The following is a 14,747-nucleotide window of genomic DNA, read 5'->3' as shown; positions in this document are numbered from 1 at the left end:
CACAGAAAGACTTCCTCTGTGTCCTTTATAACATGCGGAGTAGATGCTTATGTAAGATAAACAGACAAAAAAGGTAGAATAAATTATGCTCTGAGCCTCCTTAATTTACTTTTTAACAAGGCTGGCAGTAAGCAAATATTTTCCCTTGTACATCAGAGAATTTGGGGTCTAGAAGAATGCCGGTGATCACTAAACCAAAACCCTCACCTTGCAGAAAAGACTACTGGAGCCTGGAGCGCGTAATTAGTCCATACAGTTTAGCTTTCTGATTCTTGATTTAGTGCTCATTCCACTAAGTCAGGAAACAGGCAGTGAGACAATTATCTCAGTGACATTTCATTATGTATGTTTGCTCTCTTATGCATATACTACCTGAAATAATGAAAAAATTATTTGAATGTGCAATCATGAACACATACAATGGAAAAGGTAAATGAGAATTTGCTTAAGTCCTTTGTCTTAGGCAAACCTGTATTTAAGCTGTCTGAGATAAAAACAAATGTGTATATTTTAAAGTCATAAATTTTTCTAAAAGACCAACATATATTCTTCTTCCAAAATGAAAGTGACACCAGTTGAGTCCAGTGTTTTTCCTACCCTAGAGATGATTACTTTACCATAATCCAAGTAATCTTCCACATTGAGTTTGGGGACATTTTTCACTGGAGAATTACCGCTTAGAAAGGGCATCTCTTTTTCAAGGATGGCAGAAAAGAACAACATTCATGACTCCTTGTAAACTAAAAACTGCCACGTGTTATTTCAACTAATATTAATGAGCACCTAAAATACGCAAGGCCCAAACTGTTGAGCTCACATTTCTTCCTCAGAGCCTGCAGGACACAGCCTGAACTTCTCTAGTTCTTTCACAACCCCTTCAATGATCCTCTGGGTTTTACCTGCTTTGAATAGAATCCCTGAAAGCTGGACGTCTACAGGAATGTTGTAAAGTCATTCAGTGTGTGTCGGAATCTACTTACCTTTGAATCGTGGCTCTGTTCTTCCTTATCTCTGTGACCTTGGTCAAGGACTGCATTTTTCATCTGAAAAATATTAACAATAATAGTGTCTGCTTCATGTGATTGTTGTGAGAGGTAATGGAATAGCTTCCCACAGTGCCTGGCTGCCGTAATCTAGGTTTCCCCAGAAGCAGACCCTGAGGCAGGTATTCAAGTACAAGTGGTTTATTTAGGAGGTCATCCAGTAAAGACCAGTGGTGGGGGTAGGGGAGTGGGTACATGACTGAGAAGGGAAGGAAGCCATAAAAAGATGCTATCAAGCAAGTGGACAACTGGAGCTCAATCCCTCCAGGGAACTCTGGGAAACAGTACAGAACACCTCAGAGTTATCCTCCCCAAAAGTGGGGGAGCTGGGGTATTTATCGACCACCTACTGTCAGTCTTTGTCTAAGGGCTACTGGGGGTAGCTGGTTAATTCCCCATGGCCAGGTAAAGTGGGGTTTCAGTGTTCAGAGAGAGCTCTAGGCATTAGGGTGCAGGTGCTGACTGTTGCAGTTAGGGCCAGAAAGTGGCAGGAGCTGGATACTGCCAGTAGCCATTCAACGCACACTCTTTGTATTTTTAAATGTTATTATTATTGACTTATTATGTTCTTTTCAGATTAAATATGCACAGCACAAAGAAGGCATTTGTTAAGAACACCTATTATTTTTGTCTGCACAGCATCATTTCCCTTTTCTTCCTGTGGGAGATACATCCATTATCCTTTGGGTAATACGGTCTTGATCTTCTCTCCTGCCCCTCGTTATCACAGGAAGGGGGGACGTGACCCTGGCCTGGCCGGAATATGTCCAGCCAGCTAGCTTCAGGGATTGATTCAAAGGTGGGTGCAGAGCCCTGGTCAGTATCCTGTCAGTGTCTGGGCTGGGACTTAGCTGCTACAGCTTTTGGTATTGATTCTTTCTGCTGGGTCTGTGAAGCTGGGAGATGGAGTTCTGGGTTGCTGACAGCCATGTTGTTTCCTTTGGAAAATGTATGTCCAACAGAGAAGGAGAGGAGGGGGTGGGGGGGGTGGGGAAAGTGTGAAGACATTATTTGAGCGCCCAAATACAACTCTGGTTGAAGTATTTGAACTGGGTCTCCCAGTTATATGAGCCAATAAATTACTTGCTTTCACTTGCAATGCGTGAGTCCTAATGGAGCATTTAATACATATTTGTAGAATTTCATGCTCTAAAATACCAGGACTTATCTTTTTTTTTAACATTTTTTTATTGATTTATAATCATTTTACAATGTTGTGTCAAATTCCAGTGTAGAGCACAATTTTTCAGTTATACATGAATATGGATATATTCATTGTCACATTTTTTTCTCTGCGAGCTACAATAAGATCTTTTATATATTTCCCTGTGCTATACAGTATAATCTTGTTGATCTATTCTACACTTTTGAAATTCCAGTCTATCTCTTCCCACCCTCCGCCCCCTTGGCAACCGCAAGTATTATATTCTATGTCTGTGAGTCTATTCCTGTTTTGTATTTATGCTTTGTTTGGTTTTTTTTTTTTAGATTCCACATATGAGCGATCTCATATGGTATTTTTCTTTCTCTTTCTGGCTTACTTCACTTAGAATGACATTCTCCAGGGACATCCATGTTGCTGCAAATGGCGTTATATTGTCGGTTTTTATGGCTGAATAGTATTCCATTGTATAAATATACCACTTCTTCTTCATCCAGTCATCTGTTGATGGACATTTAGGCTGTTTCCATGTCTTGGCTATTGTAAATAGTGCTGCTATGAACATTGGGGTGCAGGTGTCATCCTGAAGTAGGGTTCCTTCTGGATATATGCCCAGGAGCAGGATTCCTGGGTCATATGGTAAGTCTATTCCTAGTCTTTTGAGGAATCTCCATACTGTTTTCCACAGTGGCTGCACCAAACTGCATTCCCACCAGCAGTGTAGGAGGGTTCCCTTTTCTCCACAGCCTCTTCAGCGTTTGTCATTTGTGGACTTTTGAATGACGGCCATTCTGACTGGTGTGAGGTGATACCTCATTGTAGTTTTGATTTGCATTTTTCTGATAACTAGTGATATTGAGCATTTTTTCATGTGCCTATTGATCATTTGTATTTCTTCCTTGGAGAATTGCTTGTTTAGCAGGACTTATCTTTTAATACATCACCTTCAAGTGTAAATTCTCAAGTAGTTGTGAAAGCTGCTTAGTCAGATGTTGGAGGCAGGTGTGTACTGACTGTATCTTTATATTCCAGAATATCTTTCTCTCATTTGAGGTTTTGGCATTTCATGTGTTATTGCTCAGTCACAGCATTAAATAACTTTGAGTTGGCCCGTGAGAAAGTTATTTCATTCCTAAGGCCATCAGGGAAAAGGTGTCAGCTGAGACTAGTGTGCTTTTAGCACCTGTCACCTTCGCTAATCTCCCTTTCTAACAAAGATTGAAGCCCAAGCTCAGGCCATAGCATTTGAGGGTATCTGTTTTTGTCTTTGTTCTGCTTATTTATGGCACTTACTAATTCCTCCAATTACCATTGAGGTGTAGTTTTCTTTAAAAATGTTTAATTTAAAAAGTGAGTAAACTCACAGGAAAACTGTAAAGTAAACAATAGTACAATGGTGTAACAATATGGCAAAAGTCATGTAAGTGGCATTTAGAAGACAGAAGTTGGGGAATCATTTGCTTATTATAGTACATCCCCTCTTCCACAGGGAAAAAAGAAAAACTAGATAAACAAGGATTCATTCAGATTTGCCTAGGCTGATTCTCTGATGTGATTTGGATTAAAGGACACAATTGGATTACTGGGGAGTTTCAGTTCATTTGGGGGTAAAAACACAGAAGACTTATTTTTCCCATTCTTTCTACCTGTGCTTAAATGAAGTCCTTTCTCCACTGGGTTGCAGGGGCTCTTAAAGGTACTTCAACCTGATTCTTTAGCTTTTTGTCTTTTTTCATAATTAAAAGCACCTTCATTTTTTAAGACTCAGTTCTGTTTTTTAAAAAATTGTAACCTTTTGTTGGATCTAAGGCTCTTCTCTTTCTCTCCCACAGCACGGGCGAGACTAGGGGGCTCCAGGGGTTGGTAATGGAGGTGGCATTTCAGCTTCTTTACACTCCCCTCTCCCTCCGTCCTTGCACTGGCTCCTTTGATGCTGAGGGGAGAGGGAAAAAGAAGACAGACCTAACTTCTTATTTGACTTGAAGTCTGTCTTTATCTCTGCCTGCATGGTTGACCCTGTCCTTCTAGCTCTTTGTCTAGGAGCTCAACACGAAGGAGTAGCTGCTCCAACATGTCCTTCTGATGGCATCTCAGTCCCAAGCAACTTCCTCAGATGTTGGTAATATGTTGCAATATCTGACTCCAAACATCACTGCCCCCTGCTTCAAGGCACCTGCCTGTTCGGCCCCTGCTTTAGCAATCCCAGCCAGACTGTAGACCTCAGACTCATGGATTTGCAGGTATGTGTGGGATCCTCTTTTGTATTTTGAGGGAACTAGAACTATGGGAGGGGTGCATGCCCCTCTCTGTCTGACTATCCTCCATCCTGCCTTGTCTCCTTAATTCATTCCCCTCTGCCTGGATCATGGCAGCAGGTGAGCAGATCCACTGGCTAGCAGAGACATTTATTCAGAGAGTGGAATCAGAATACCCCTTTCCATAGGCACCCATGAATCCACCAATCAGTGATTCTCTTGGCATTTGCTTCCCTCAGTTTCCAGGAGTGCGGGGCAGGGGGGAGACAGCTTTCCTTTTCCTGATGACAAAGAAGAGAGGCAGGAAATAACTTCTCCATCAGAGAAATGCCCTTCACCTAAAGGCGACTTCTTTTTTCTCCAATCAGCCTCATATTTTCCTGTCGGTGGGTATAGTATGCTGAATGCTGATCACTCAAAGATATCAGGTCCTAATCCCTGGATTCTATAAGTGTTATTTTGTAAGGAAAAAGGGTCTTTGCAGAGAGGGTTAAATTAAAGATCTTGAGATGAGGAGATTATTTTGGATTATCAAAGTGGTCCCTAAATACAATCACAAGTGTCCTTATAGGAGGGAGGCAGAGAGAGACCACACAGATAGTATAAGAGAAGACGATCCAATATCTATTTTCTCTTTTCTAATAACAGCACTTCCAATTTTTAGTTAGGCCTTATGGAATCAAACTACATTTATCATCCTCCTCTGTGAGGAGGATTTACACATGACAAAATTCTGGTTAATGTGTAAAATAAGAGAGGTGTATGCAACATTAGAGAAGTGTTCTTAAAGCAGACAATGTGCCTTTCTTTTTCTTTTTTACTGGCTAGAATGTAGATGTGATGGCAGGACCTAGAGCAGCCATCTCAGACTATGAAATGGTCCTGGGAGCTAAGGCAATGCTCAGCATGGTAACAAGCTAGAAGGAGCATGAGTCCCTGACACCATGGAGTTTCATACCAATCCTGGAATAGATCCAGTAGACTCCAGTCCTGGAGGCAGACTCTCATAAAAGAAAAACTTCTGGGTTTTCTATTGCTCACTATTATACATAATCCTAGCCAAACATAATTAGAATTTTTGTAGACTTCAAACTACACTATGGAAATGGAATCTCCTAGAAAGTAAATTTATTGACCACTTGGAATCGTCAATCAATTCAAAATGCCTATATGGATTAGACTGAAATTATAACAATATTTTTACTGTTATATGTGGATATTTTCATTATTCTAATAGGAAAAATTTGAGAACTGACTTGAAAGAAACCAAACCCATAACAAAATTTTATATAAAAGATTGCCTTTTCCCCACTATATTCTCTGTTCTTGGCATTAACCAGAATAATTGTTTTAACAACTCTAAAGATTTGGCTTATGATAGCGTGGAAACATTACAGAGTGAAGACTTACGAGATCGGAATCCTTGTGCTGCATGGTCTTAACTAGTTGTGTGAACTTGAACAAGACACCTCTCCGAGCTTCAATTTCTTGATCTTTAAAATAAAAGAGTTAAAATGCAATGAATGTTGCTTCCAGTCCCTATTCTATGAAAAAGTGGGTATTTTTTTAAAGGTACCCTTTTCCTAGTGTTCTGACAAAGACCAAATCTCTCAAACTTTGGATTTATTTTAGGACCCATGCTATCAAGAGGCTTATGGAAGATGGCAGATTTAGTGTCAGTGATTTCACTGATATTTTGTTCTTAGAAAATTATTCATGGTCTTAAATCACGTTCAAAACCCAGATTGTTGACACTACCATTTTATAAAAATTGAGGAGTTTCAGAGTGAGGAAGTAAATCATTCTGCCTGGTGTCTTCTTAGCTGATTGGAGAGAGGCATCTTATGTTGAACCTAGACGAAATTGCTTTCTTTTACATGCTTATGTTAAATATGTTTTTACACATTTCTTATAATTCAGTGTCCATTAGTAGTTAGTGGTTACAATCTAAACCAGAGATCACAAAAGCCTCCAGGAAGTGGGCAGTTGTCATAAATATATGAGGACAATAGGTGCTTGGTCAATGATACGGCTGCCAGGTGTAACCACAGACCAGGTATTTTCCCTTTTCAACAGCAAACATAATCAAACACATCCCCAGGCTGCACATCACACATGAGCACCAATAGGTAACCCATGATCTTTAAGAGCTGGTGGCCAAACCTGGCTACTTATTAACAATCTCCTGGGGAGCTTTGGAAAAATAATGATGCCTGGACCTCCCCCAGAGTTATTCTGATTTAATTCAATTTGGGTTGGGCTTGGGCATTGGTTTTTTTTTTTCACATCTCCTCTGGTGATTCGATTCTCACGTGCTTAGGGTTGAAAGCAGTGGGGAATATGCTGCTCTAAATTCTTTACACTACAATAACTACCGTCATGGAAAAATTGGAGAAATCCTAATAAAGTCTGTTGTTTAGCTATTTGTGCTGTCCCAGTGTTAATTTCCTAGTTTTGGCAATTATATGAATGTTGACATTAAGGGAAGTTGGATGGAGGGTAGATGGGAACTCTTGGCAACTTTTAAGTTCAAAATTATTTCAAAGTAAAAAGTTTTTAAAAACTTAACCATGTTTATCAGGTATTATCCTAGTTTAAAGATGAGTATACTGAGGCACAGATTGATTCATTTTCCATAAATCTAATAAGTTGTATATCTGGAATAGCAAATCATTTCTGTCCAACTCTAAAGCCTGTCTTCTTTCATTAGCCAACTATCTTTGAAGTCACATTTTCCCAAATAGTTTGTAAGCTCGTTAAGAGATAAGACTGTATCTTTTTTTGTTTCTGTTTTAATTCCAAGGTAGAGATGAGGTTTGATGCCTTCGTATTCCCAGCACCTAGCAGAATGACTCCTGTAGGGAACGTGTCTGACACACATTTGTTGGTTAGGATAACATTTCTCTCCTCAGGAACGCATGTTCTTCATAGCATCTTTCCAAAGTCGTATTAACATGCTAGTGTGTAACAACCCAGCATGTTTCTCCCCAACATTCCCCAGCTCAGGGTCTGTTATTAGAGAGCAAGCAGAGGGGGAAGTCAAAGAAAAGGTGACCAGAAAAGAGGTCAAAGCAGGCACATTCAGAGTGAGCACTGTCTACTTCTCCCTGGGCTCTTGCGTGCTGCATTAGTCAAACAGGATAACTTCTGTGACAAAAGCCTCCCCTTCCCACCCACGTTTCAGGGGCCTGATATTTTCTTTTTTTGTAAGTGCCAGTTGACAGGGGTATTGGTCTTAGTCAGCTGATCTTCAAACAATCATTCAAGGATCTGGCTTACAGAGGCTCCGTCTTTCTTTCAACATGACTTCATGGCTACTTGGGCATGGCTCTCCAACTGGCAGATGAGAGAAGAGAGAGGAGAATTACCCCTGGAAATTTTTATGGGCCAGGTCCATAAGTGGCCCACGTCACTTCTGCTCATATTCCATTAGCTCTGTTCTCAAGGGAGGCTGGGCAGCAGAGTGTCTAAGTATGTGCACAGGAAGGAGAGATTATGGGTTTGGTTCTACACATGCATATTGATGTCTAAACAGGAAGTCATTTGTAGGGACAGGTTGAACTTCCAGAAATTATCATAACAGCAACGACTAAAAACAGAACGCATGACAGCCCATCACTCCTCCTCAGCATTAGTCAGAGAATCTCTCACCTCCTAGCTGTTGCTCTGCTGGGTCATCTTCTGCTTTGCCCTCCCCATGAGCAGTGATGACAACAATCGCCTGGGCATAAACGGACATAAAAGAGGACAAAGCCACCCTTGTTCCAACGAACCCCAGCTGTCAGGACACATCTCTAATACTGCAAGTGCTGATCCCAAGTGTTTCTTGGGAGTGATCTCTTTAAACCAAATCAAGCCAGAATGCACTTAACATTCACCACCATGTCCTGCTTTTATGTAGCTCTGTAGTAGGAGCTCTGTGGTGTTTTGCTAGACCCTTTATTGTTGAATAATAACACATTTGTTTGGGGGGAAAAGATGGCAAATTAGAAAGGAGAGCATGATGAGTCTATTGCAGCAAATGCAATGGGCACATTTTTTTTCCCTGGGAGTAGGTGTCATTGCAGCCCAAGTGTCCTTACCCTCAGCAGCTCGCTCTGCTATCAAGAGGCTAATCTCACAGTGAGGTAGGCCACCACTGAAGGCTTGTCACATCCAAGAGCCTGGAGAAAAATATAGGCATTGACCAAAATCAGCATTTCCTCAGCTTAACCAAAGCACATGGAATACTTAGTCATTGCTTGGAAATATGGCCCAGCTTTATACACTAGGTGAGGGTTAGGCGAACTTTACATTGGAAATGTGCATGTCTTTTTCCTGCTGTTTTTGGAGGATATTTAATCCGCAAAAACCATTGAATTGCAGCTTGTCACATATTTACACAAAACAAACCAAAAAGCTGTTTTGTACTATGTGAAATACGAAACATGCATTATGTGATTTCTTTGCAAGAATGGTAGTGAAGAGTCTGGCTCCTAGACCTTTGTGAATGCACACCAGCCACATCTGGACCTGTTGACCACAGGAAAAGGTAACCAATCAGAATTCAGTAACTTTTTGGTCCTGAGCCATTGCTGGTACTGTATATCAGCTCTCAGAACAAGTAACTGGGAAGCTAGGATAGTGGGAGTTGAGATGAGCCATTTAAACACTGAACCATAGAAAATTTGAGTTACCCATGGCTAGCGATTGATAGCAATAATGATAATTATAATAATCTTGATAAAGCCTAAAGACACTCTAAAAATGTCAAAGGACTAGGGAGGAAATGTCAGAAGTATAAGATATACTAATTTAATCAGATTATATAGAAAGGTAAAGGCAGGACTTTGAGAGAGGACAACATGCCTCGCTTGTGCCCTGGAGCTGAATGCTGTTCTGTCTCTGGATCTCAGTCTGTTTCTCTGGGCTCACAGCTCCAAGCCTGGTCAGGCTGGGTAGGGAACTGGGGCTACCAGTTAAATGCTACAAACAATCTGAGACTAAGAGCTTTCTAGCTGCCAAGCCACTATCATATGGTACAGTGAGCAGGACCACCCCATCCACAATGAGAAAATTTGAATCCTCTTAGACAAGTAGTCAGGTGGATAGGGAAGAGCATGGACAATATTTATTGAGCATCTACTCTACATAAAGCTCCACTTTGAATGCTAAGGGGATGACACAAAGTGGTGATAAGGGTGGGTGGAGGAGGACAAGGGCTTGACTTAGGAATTAGAAAGTGTGACTTAGATTGTATTTATGTGAGTATGGTCTCTCCTGCAACTCCCACCCCTGCCTCAGAGTAGACTGTATATTCCTGAAGAACAGGAAACCCAATGAGATACAGATGATATCAGAAAAAAACCCCTCAACTTTCTAGTCAGATAACTTTCTCTGATTCTGTTCTTATTTAACCCCTTATGGAACCCCCATATTTTTCCTCCATAAAATGAGCATTAAAACGATGATCTCAAAAAGTTGTTTTCATACACGCATTAGACGCCCAAGGTTAGCTTCTCTCCCCCTGGGATCTTGCTTATAATGGATGCATGGTAGAGAAATGAATTGAGGACATTTTGTAGAACTGCAGAATGTTAAAACTGGAAGAGCCTTTTAAAATCATTTAGTTCAATTATCTCATTGAATTTAATTATAGTTCTCCTTTTCTTAGAGTTATGAATTGATGGGAGAAGAGCTGCTACCATTAAAACATAATGACATCTTGACTATTAGGTAGGAAAAGAAAAGAATGAGATATTTAATATTGGTGAGGGTGTAGAGAAACTTTACACTCATGCCTTGTTTATGTATACATTGGCTCAACTTTTCCAAGGTGCAGTCCTGATGACATGGACCAAATTTAAATATACATATGTATACATACATTTTGACTTAGCAAATTCACATCTGGAAATTTATCCTGTTGACATAATTGACCAATTGCACAAAGATCTGTATGTAAAAAGTCTTGATTGTAGTGTTATTCATAATAGAAAAATGCTGGACACACTTCTAATATTCTTAACTAGGGGATAGTTAAATTAATTTTGGTACATCTGTGTGGAAGAATATATAACAAATCTATATTAATTAGAATGGAAAGATCTTCACAGTGAGTAGAGTAGGAGAGCAGGTCACAAAACATGTAGAATACCACTTCATTTATATGCAATTATTAAGGTATGCATGTATTTATGCATAGAGGGATGCTGGAGGGGGTCACCACAATTTTAAACAATTACCTCTGGATGACTTGGGCTGATTTTTATCGTTTTCTTTATACCTTTCTAAAATGCATGGATTGTCTACTTGAGCTCGTATTGATTTTATTATCAGAAAAAAATCATAAAGCTATTTTCAATTTGAAACAAAAGTCAGAAAAATAAATATTCCTTTGTGTTTCACAATTTAACAGTGCTACTTGGTAGTGTTACCGAGGGGAGTCCAGTTTTATTTTTATTATTTAGCCTGACTGTCAACCAGTTGTTTACATGGTTATGACTGTAGGAAGTCCACACTCCAATCATTCTTCTCATTTTCTCCATCTCCTGTTTTGGAAGTTCTGAGTCTTACCATAGATCCTTTTTTTGAGATAAGGCAGTGAACAAATAAATAAGACTGTCTCTTCCTAATTTTAAAGCTCATACTGTCATAAATCCATTTTTCCCTAAATAAAAGCAGATGGTTGACCATAGTGTAAGTGTAAATCTGTATAGTGTAAGTCTGTCCTTAAATAACAACCAAACAAAACAGATTTCCTGTCTTGTGATTAAAGAATTTTAAGGACTACCGGGCAAGATGCAGGATGTGTACTGTGTACTGGTTGCCATGGTTTTGACTGAGGATGGGCTATTTAAGCCCATCCTTAATTTGGATAGACATAAGTCTCAGCTTTGTAGGGTTAAAAATGGTGTAAAGGCATGGCTATTTTTAGATTGAATGAGAGCCTGACTATAGTAACAGCTAAAAAAAGAGGGCCCTATCTTTAATTAACCCTTTGGCTACCAAACTAGGGAAAAAGAAATTAATTGGGTAGAATCTCTTTAGAAAATGACATGACAGAGAGAAAGCTGGTGTCTAATTATGTAGCATTTTTGAACTAACACTTTGATATTAAAAAAAAAAAAAACCCTGATATATACTTAAAAGGCCTGTTTTAAGCTTTAGAATCAGCTAGTCAGTTCCCATGGCAGCTTTACTCTGGACGGATTCTAGATTGTAACCAATTAAACATTTTTAGCAGCTAATTTCTTTTTCCATTTGCAAACAGCACTTTGGAGCAAACAGTGAACTCTTAATAGTTTATTCTTGGTTCTGTTATCCATATTATTTCATGTAGCATGATATGCATTATTTTAAAAAAATGTAGATGGTCTCTATAGCAAGAGCTTTAATACTGAAAATAAAGGAATGTATAAAGACTGGAAAAATGAGCATATACTATTTTCACCTCAAGATTTCCAACCCCTCTTTTTGGAAACTGCAGAGGCTCTCTGATGGACACCTGGTAGTTTGGAAAGCCCAACCAAACCAGAACCAGTAAACAAAAGTTCCAGTTCCAGTCCTGCCCCTAGTTGGCTCTGATATTTGGGGAAAATCACTTCATCAGCTTGAGCCCCAATTTCCTTGAAGTGTAAACTCTTCAGTTTTGTTGATGCTTGGACCAGATGAGTTGTCTAATTGGAAATCTTTATTATTTCTTATTTTAAAATCGTTGAATGCTTTCTTTAAATAAAATCCGTATGGTAGCCCATTGTGAAAACCAGAAAAGTGGAGTTCCACTTGTTAATGCTGGCCCAGGGTTGGGAGTGTCTTGAGTGTTTGTCTACTGGTCCTTCTCCAATCGATCCTTGGCCACTGTTGACATATTAAGTAGGAGCCCTCAGGGCTCCTTAGAGCACAATTTGAGAACCATTGATCCTCATATCAAAGATACATAAAAGATAAACTTTAATGTTATATTCAATTTTAAAAGTTAATCTATGGTTCTGAGAAACCTCAAAAGACAATACCATTTGGGGTGTAGCTCAAGTGATAGAGAGCATGCTTAGCATACAAGAGGTCCTGGGTTCAGTCCCCAGTGTCTCCTCTAAAAATAAAGAAATAAAAAACCTAATTACTTCCTCCTCCTCAAAAAAAAGATACGTAAATCACTGTTTAAAAACAATAGTGCTGTTAGAAGTTTTTAGAAGACTGGATTCTCCATATTACACCAATGAAAACAAAGCATGGCAATTTCCAAAAGATTGGAATTATTATTTTTAACATTATGGGTTAGAAACACTTCTACCTTGATTTTCCTGATATCTGTCCTTAAGGAACACTGATGTGAGTCCCCTCTCCGTTGCTTATTCGTTATAACTTACAAGAAACTGATTAACTGTTGATGCATCCCCCTTGCTGTTTTGTCTGTTTGTTTTGCTGGATAAATGTCTACACATTAACGCATCGTTTCATAATTTAAAAGTTTCTATATTCTTTTGGATTTTTCCTGGCTTTGCATAGTCCCAGAACTCCATTATTCTGAATAATAGAATGCTGCTCGTAGGGATAATTTGTCTATTCTCAATGTTAATCCAGCCTCTGTCTGTATGTACGGAGAACTCTTCTGCTTTTATTTACAGAGGAAGTTGCAACACTGAGAACTCTGGTTGGAGCAAAGACTTGTGGGCTCCTGTAGAGGAAGCTGGAGTTTGGGCTCCAAAATGATTTTTATTAAAACCTGACCATTTGTTCCTCTATATCTACTAGATACAGACTGCTACTGGGAAATAGCAATTGTATGAAGAAGGACAGCAAATCTGCTCAGAATTCATTATTTCAAAAAAGGTTTCAGGATCAATAATGAAGACTTTATCTGATTCTCACCTTGGTGTCTCTAATAGCTGTGATCTGCATAGGAATCAATTGTGGTATAATCTGCAGCTGGAAATCATGAATGCTTCTGGGTGCTGTGCTGCACAGATAAAACAAAGCTGAGTAAAAGTACTATGACTTAATAATGTGACCTCTACAAGGAAAAAATACTGCGCACACCCCCAGATGCTTAAAACTAACATTTATACCTACTTCCAAAACCACTCCACAAACTATTCATAGGGAAATCACATCAACCACCCACCACTTGTTAAAACAGAGCAAGTATTTTAACACTGGGAGGCAACTTATAAAAGGATTTGATAATGGAAGGAAATGATAGGCTAGAAATGACAGGCTGGAGACTTAAATGATTTTCCCTCTTTAAAAAATTTTTAACCATTAAAGTATAATATGTATTCAGAGAAATGCACATAAATGTCAGCTAGCTGAATTTTCACAAACTTAACACACTTGTGTAACTAGCACTCACATCAAGAGACAGAATATTACCAAAACCCCCTAAATCTTCCCGTCACTGTCTTCTGGTCCCTGGTATCTTGTCTTCTAATTGCAGAGAGTAGTTTAGTATGGTCTTAACTTGTATACAAATGGAATGATACAATATGTACTTTTTTGTGGCTGGTTTCTTTCATTTAACTTCACTGTAAGACTTATCCATGTTATTTGTTCATTCTGCTTCAGAGTGTTAAATTGTGCAACAATATGACAGTTTACTGATCCATTCCATTGTTGCTGGGCATTTTGGTAGTTTTTGGTTTTTAATTGCTAAAAATTGTGCTTCTAATGAACACTAGTTTTTTTTTTTTTTAAGACTCATTACAACTTTATTGTGAAGAAAACTGTGGATAACAGAAATTAAATGATTTTTCTCAATGGGATACAAGTATATGACAGCAAGTACCCTAAAACCCAGGTTTTATCAATCTAAGTTGGGTCTTTTTTTTGAAAATTAATTCCCTTTAAAATTTTTATTTATTTATTTATTTTAACATTTTTTTTTATTGAGCTATAGTCATTTTATAATGTGTCAAATTCCAGTGTAGAACACAATTTTTCAGTTATACATGACATATATATATTCATTGTCACATTTTTTTTTCACTGTGAGCTACCATAAGATCTTGTATATAGTTCCCTATGCTATACAGTATAATCTTGTTGATCTATTCTACAATTTTGAAATCTCAGTCTATCTCTTCCCACCCTCTGCCCCCTTGGCAACCACAAGTTTATATTCTATGTCTGTGAGTCTATTTCTGTTTTGTATTTATGCTTTGTTTGTTTTTTTTAGATCCACATATAAGTGATCTCATATGGTATTTTTCTTTCTCTTTCTGGCTTCACTTAGAATGACATTCTCCAGGAACATCCGTATTGCTGCAAATGGCGTTATGTTGTTGGTTTTTGTGGCTAAATAGTACTCCA

At 38.8% G+C, this 14,747-nt stretch overlaps 1 long non-coding RNA gene across 1 annotated transcript; it reads right to left on the bottom strand.

Moving 5' to 3' along the window:
- Nucleotides 1-3,991: 3,991 nt before the first annotated feature.
- LOC116664375 lies at nt 3,992-13,622 on the bottom strand. Its single transcript, XR_004320888.1, has 4 exons — nt 13,311-13,622; nt 8,543-8,623; nt 5,871-5,953; nt 3,992-4,741 (listed from the first exon to the last, which is right to left on the bottom strand). It is a non-coding gene; the product is annotated as an uncharacterized LOC116664375 (long non-coding RNA).
- Between the last annotated feature and the right edge of the window lie 1,125 nt (nt 13,623-14,747).

The sequence above is a fragment of the Camelus ferus genome, chromosome 6 (assembly GCF_009834535.1).
Source record: "Camelus ferus isolate YT-003-E chromosome 6, BCGSAC_Cfer_1.0, whole genome shotgun sequence".
Classification (NCBI taxonomy): Eukaryota; Metazoa; Chordata; class Mammalia; order Artiodactyla; family Camelidae; genus Camelus; species Camelus ferus.
The sequence above is the reverse complement of the archived record's forward strand: the minus strand, read 5'-3'. Positions and strand labels throughout refer to the sequence as shown.